Below are 6,000 nucleotides of genomic sequence, written 5' to 3'. Positions count from 1 at the left end.
TCATGTGCTTAGTGATATGCTTCAAAACCCTCAACTACTTTCCCATATCCACATATGACCTAAACCCTAAGCCAAACTCGGTCCTACCGATTCTTCCTATCCGGCGCCACCGAGTTTCACTTGTCATTAGCCACTGCCAAACCCTAGAAATTCGGTCCTACCGATAGGGATCTCGGTCTCACCGAGATGGGGTTGCAAACTCTCTATTTCCCTTTCCTAACTTTTCGGTCCCACCGAAAGAGCGAATCGGTCCCACCGAGATTGCAATGTAAACTCAGTGTTTCCCCTTTGTAACTTTTCGGTCTCACCGAGTTCCACTCGGTCTCACCAAAAGAGCAAATCGGTCCCACCGAGTTTGCCTGACCAACTCTCTAGTTAGCTAATTACCAAATTCGGTCTCACCGAGTTTGTGTAATCGGTCTCACCGAGATTACGTTATACCCAAACCCTAACCATATCGGTCCTACCGAGTTGCATGTTAGTCCCACCGAAAATCACTAACGGTCACTAGGTTTACATTTTCGGTCCGACCGAGCTTATTGATTCGGTCCCACCGAGATTGGAAAACTGTGTAATGGTTGGATTTTGTGTGGAGGCTATATATACCCCTCCACCTTCTTCCCATTCGAGGAGAGAGCCATCAGAACACACACACCATTCCAACTCATATGTTCTGAGAGAGAACCACCTACTCATGTGTTGAGATCAAGACATTCCATTCCTACCATATGAATCTTGATCTCTAGCCTTCCCAAGTTGCTTTCCACTCAAATCTTCTTTCCACCAAATCCAAATCCTATGAGAGAGAGTTGAGTGTTGGGGAGACTATCATTTGAAGCACAAGAGCAAGGAGTTCATTACCTACACACCATTTGTTACTTCTTGGAGAGTGGTGTCTCCTAGATTGGCTAGGTGTCACTTGGGAGCCTCCGACAAGATTGTGGAGTTGAACCAAGGAGTTTGTAAGGGCAAGGAGATCGCCTACTTCGTGAAGATCTACCGCTAGTGAGGCAAGTCCTGTGTGGGCGATGGCCACGGTGGGATAGACAAGGTTGCTTCTTCGTGGACCCTTTGTGGGTAGTTGCTTCTTCGTGGACCCTTCGTGGGTGGAGCCCTGTGTGGACTCGCGCAACCGTTACCCTTCGTGGGTTGAAGTCTCCATCAAAGTGGATGTAGGATAGCACCACCTATCCGAACCACAGGAAAAACATCCGTGTCTCCAATAGCGTTTGAATTCTCCAAACCCTTCCCTTTACATTCTTGCAAGTTGCATTCTTTACTTTCCGCTGCCAATATACTCTTTGCATGCTTGCTTGAATCCTGTGATGATTCCTTGACTTGTCCTAAATTAGCTAAAATCTGCCAAGAACTAAAATTGGGAAAAGGTTAAGTTTTTATTTGGTCAAGTAGTCTAATCACCCCCCCTCTAGACATACTTTCGATCCTACAAGTGGTATCAGAGCTTTGGTCTCCATTGCTTTGATCTCCATAGCTTTTGGTGGTCATAGCCTTGGTTTCACAACCTAGGAGAGTATGGCGTCTAGCGAGGGAAATTATCACCATAGAGGTCCTTACTTTGATGGTACTAATTTTGCTAGTTGGAAGCATAAAATGAAAATGCATATTCTTGGACATAACCCCGCCGTTTGGGCTATTGCGTGTGTTGGTTTGCAAGGTGACTTCTTTGATGGGAGAGAACCGAACCGTGAAGCTACCGCGGATGAGTTGAAGATGTTGCAATACAATGCTCAAGCTTGTGGTATTCTCTTCAACGGATTGTGCCCCGAAGAATTCAACAAAATCAGCCACCTTGAGAATGCGAAGGAAATTTGGGACACTTTGATTGATATGCACGAAGGTACCGACTCCGTCAAGGAATCCAAGCTGGATGTACTTCAAAGCCAACTTGGACAAGTTCAAGATGAAGGATGGTGAAGGTGTCGCTGAAATGTACTCTAGGCTTGCTCTCATCACAAATGAGATTGCCGGCTTAGGAAGTGAAGAGATGACCGATAAATTCATCATCAAGAAGATTCTAAGAGCCTTGGACGGAAAATATGATACCGTGTGCACATTGATCCAAATGATTCCCAATTACAAAGATCTCAAGCCAACGGAGGTGATTGGAAGAATTGTTGCTCATGAGATGTCACTTAAGGATAAAGAGGAACTTCACAACAAATCAAGTGGTGCCTATAAAGCCTCATGTGAAGCTCCTACATCATCAAGTGAGAAACAAGACTTCAATGAATAATTGAGCTTAATGGTGAAGAACTTCAACAAGTTCTACAAGAGTAGAAGCAAAGATAGAAGCTCCAAGTCAAGGTCCTAGAATGACAAAAGATCTTCTAGTCGAGAGCGAAACTGCTACAATTGTGGAAGACCCGGACACTATTCCAATGAGTGTACGGCTCCCTACAAGAGAAGAGAAGATTCTCCAAAAAGAAGAAGCAAAGGATCACCACCAAGAGAGAGAAGGAGTAGAGATGATCGTTATGAACGAAGATACTCACGGAGAAGCAAGGATTCGGAAAGGAAAGAAAAATCATCAAGGAGCTACACAAGACGAAGACATCAAGCTCATGTTGGTGAATGGGTATCCGGCTCCGACTCCGACAGCCACTTCGAGAGAAGTTATTACTCCGGCTCCGAAGATACTCAAGATGAAGGTGTTGTCGGTCTAGCACTTGTGTCAACCAACTCCTACGACATATTTAACTCACCAAATGAAGGAATCGGAAGATGCTTCATGGCCAAAGGTCCTAAGGTAACACACCCCGAGTATGTTGATTTCAATAGTGATGAAGATGACTTGTTAGGTGATGATTTGCTTGGTGACAACTCTAGTGTTGAATACTATGATGAAATGTCAATTAAACATGCTAATCAAGATAAAACGAATGACAATGATAAGGAGAAGATTGAGGCCCTAACTAAAGAACTAAACACTCTTAAGTTAGCTCATGAAACCATCTTCGAAGATCATCGAGAACTTTTAAGAGCTCATGAGAAATTACGCTTTGAGAAGCTCAATCTTGAGCAAGAGCATGAGTTCTTAAAAGCAATCAATGATGATCTCCGCAAGAAAAGTTCTTCTTACATTGCGAAGCGTTTACTCTTATCTACTTACATGCCTCAAGTCAAGTCTAGTAACAAGAAAGATTCTTCCTCTAGCAGTAGCAATGGTCATGTTAAATCCAATATTGTTGCTTCTAGTAGTTCTCTTGATTCCACTAATGATTCTCTTAGCCAAGTTACACTTGAGCAAGAAAATAGCTTATTGAAGGGAATTATAGAGAAAGGAGTGTACAAAAGCCTTGCCGGGAGTAAGCAATTCGAGGAAATTGTGCGCAAGCAAGGAATGCACCGGAAGAATCAAGGTGTTGGTTTTGAACGAAAGTTCAATGCCAATGGAACTGAGTGGGAAGAAGATCAATACCCCAAGACAAAGTTTGTCCCCCAACAAGAGAAGTATACTTCTTTCAAGGGGACACAAGCTCAAGATGATCTTCCACCACAAGACTACGAGCAAAAAGGCAAGGACAAGCTTCAAGAGGAAATTGATGCATTTGAAGAAGCTCCTAAGACCTTAGTCAAGTGGATTCCCAAGACTACTTCAAGTTCCACTTCATCAAGTACGACTACAACTCCAAGGATTCCCATCAAGATGATGTGGATCCAAAAGAAGAAGAACTAGAGAGTTCTTGAGGGTGACTCCGCCAACATACTTCACTCTTATCATTTTGGCAAGAACAAGTGCAATCAACTTCCACATCTTGCACTAGTTCAAGGAGTCACAAACCCTCTTGCTGGTAAAACAAGGGACGAGGTAACCTAAAAAGTTTTCATGGACATCATCTTTTGTGTGCATCACTCTATGTCTATGGATATCCTTGCTTGTTCCCTGTGGGACTAACCCATGTAGGTATTGAAAGTGCAATTCACTCAAATGGATAGCTCCAAGAGATCTACATCAACATTGAGCATCCACATCTTCAATATCTACATCAAGTCATCATCGACAAAACCCAAGGTTAGTTCATCCCTCTTAGGGGGGATATCACATCTAGGGGGAGCTTTACTCTAAGACTTGAGCTAAAGCAACTCTAAAGATGTGAACACAACAATGCGTTATGTAAAAGTGGTAACCCCACTTGAGCTTAAACGATGAGTATGAGCTATGATCAAGTGTTCTCACTTGACTCCTAAGTCAATATACTCATATATAGATGACCTAGTCATCGCAAATTGCTTGATAGATGCTAGAATTGGTTGTGCATGCCTTGCCACATATTTCATTTTCCATCTTATTGTGTGAGCATGTTGGGTGCATATTTTACTCATTCGAGGACATCCACTTGTTGTTTTGATTGTTTGGTTTTATCGTCTTTTGCCAAGTGGATGGACAAGAATGCCTAAGAACCCCCTCTAGCTATCTATGCTTTTCTCATCTCAAACTCTATTCATGCTGCATCACAAAATTTGATCAAGTCAGATTCGAACCACTCTGTGTGAGGAGCGCTCGGAGTCCCCGATTCGTCATAGACTTAAACTTCCAAAACCTCCTTATGATTCTTGGTCTGACCGATACTCCACCTTCGGTCCTACCGAGATCATTAAATTGATCTAGGTTTTCGATCTCGGTGCAACCGATTTGAACCTTTCGGTCACACCAAGTTTCAGTAACTGCTTGCAGTTATGAATCTCAGTGCCACCGAGTTGTTCCACTCGGTCACACCGACAGGGTCGGGCTATATATAGTCACAGGCAAAAGTTTGGAAATTTCTCCGAACCCCTTCGCCCGCGTGATAGCCTGCTCTGCCCTCGTGGTCTCCAGATCGTCTTCTCGCCGCCAGCAGCCTCCAGTCGCTGGTCTCCGTCGCCGTCAACGGGAATTCTGCCCCGCCGTTGCCGCCGTAGCAAGTCTCCGCCGAACTAGGGTATGGACTTGATCACAGTGCTATTCCCCGTCCAATTCCTAGCACATTGTGTTCTTCATGATTCTTGCCACAATTGAAACACTCCTATCCAGTCAAAATGCCCGTAGATTAGGTTTGATTCGAAAATTTTAGGGTTAGGTTTCCGCCGAAACTATCTCGGACCCACCGAGTTGAAAAACTCGGTCCCACTGATTTGGCTTATGATGATTGCTTGAATCATGTGATGATTGCTTGACTTGTCCTAAATTAGCTAAAATCTGCCAAGAACTAAAATTGGGAAAAGGTTAAGTTTTTATTTGGTCAAGTAGTCTAATCACCCCCCCTCTAGACATACTTTCGATCCTACAACCGCCCACGGGAGACAGGAGAAAGAACATAGGTGGAAAAGGCAGCACAGCTATTGGATTAACATCCAACGGTCCAGCTGCTAGAATCATTTCTTGATTAAGTTGACAAAGCCATGCGTACACGTCAGCTTAGTAGGCCCACAAGTCAACCACCAAATCTGTCGGGTCCCAGCTGTCATCGGGAGGAATAGTTTTTCGCATAACAAGGAGACACTTCCTTCCATGCGAAGATGCAACCGGTGGGTCCCAGCTATCAGGGGGAGGAAACATTTTTTTCCAGCTTATTAAGGAGGAACTTTCCTTGCGTGCGACCATTGACCTCATGGGTCCTAGCCGTCAGGCTCTCCACGTACAGTCCTCTTTCGATGACTCTTGTTTGTTGACCACGCCACACCGAGCGCAGCGAGGCAGTGGACGACGGCGAGGCCCCGGACGGGAACGACCCGGAGATGGGAAGACGTGAGAGTGGAGTCACAGATTGTGAGGAGTACAAGGGTTATAACTGGTTCTGGTGCGGCATGGGGCTGCAGTCGGTCGAGAATAACAGGAGGGGTGGAGGGATAGCCTCGCCAGTGGTGGGGTAGCGCTTTGCAGTGATGCGTGCTAAGCAGAGCCGCTAGCCGTCGGAGGCCGGAGCAGGCGGTCCCGACGATGCTGGACGAAAAAGACGAGAGATTGTAGGTGCATGCTGGCCATTGGATATAAATCCAATC

Source organism: Triticum urartu, chromosome 6 (genome assembly GCF_003073215.2).
Source record: "Triticum urartu cultivar G1812 chromosome 6, Tu2.1, whole genome shotgun sequence".
NCBI classification, from domain to species: domain Eukaryota; kingdom Viridiplantae; phylum Streptophyta; class Magnoliopsida; order Poales; family Poaceae; genus Triticum; species Triticum urartu.
The sequence above is the reverse complement of the archived record's forward strand: the minus strand, read 5'-3'. Positions refer to the sequence as shown.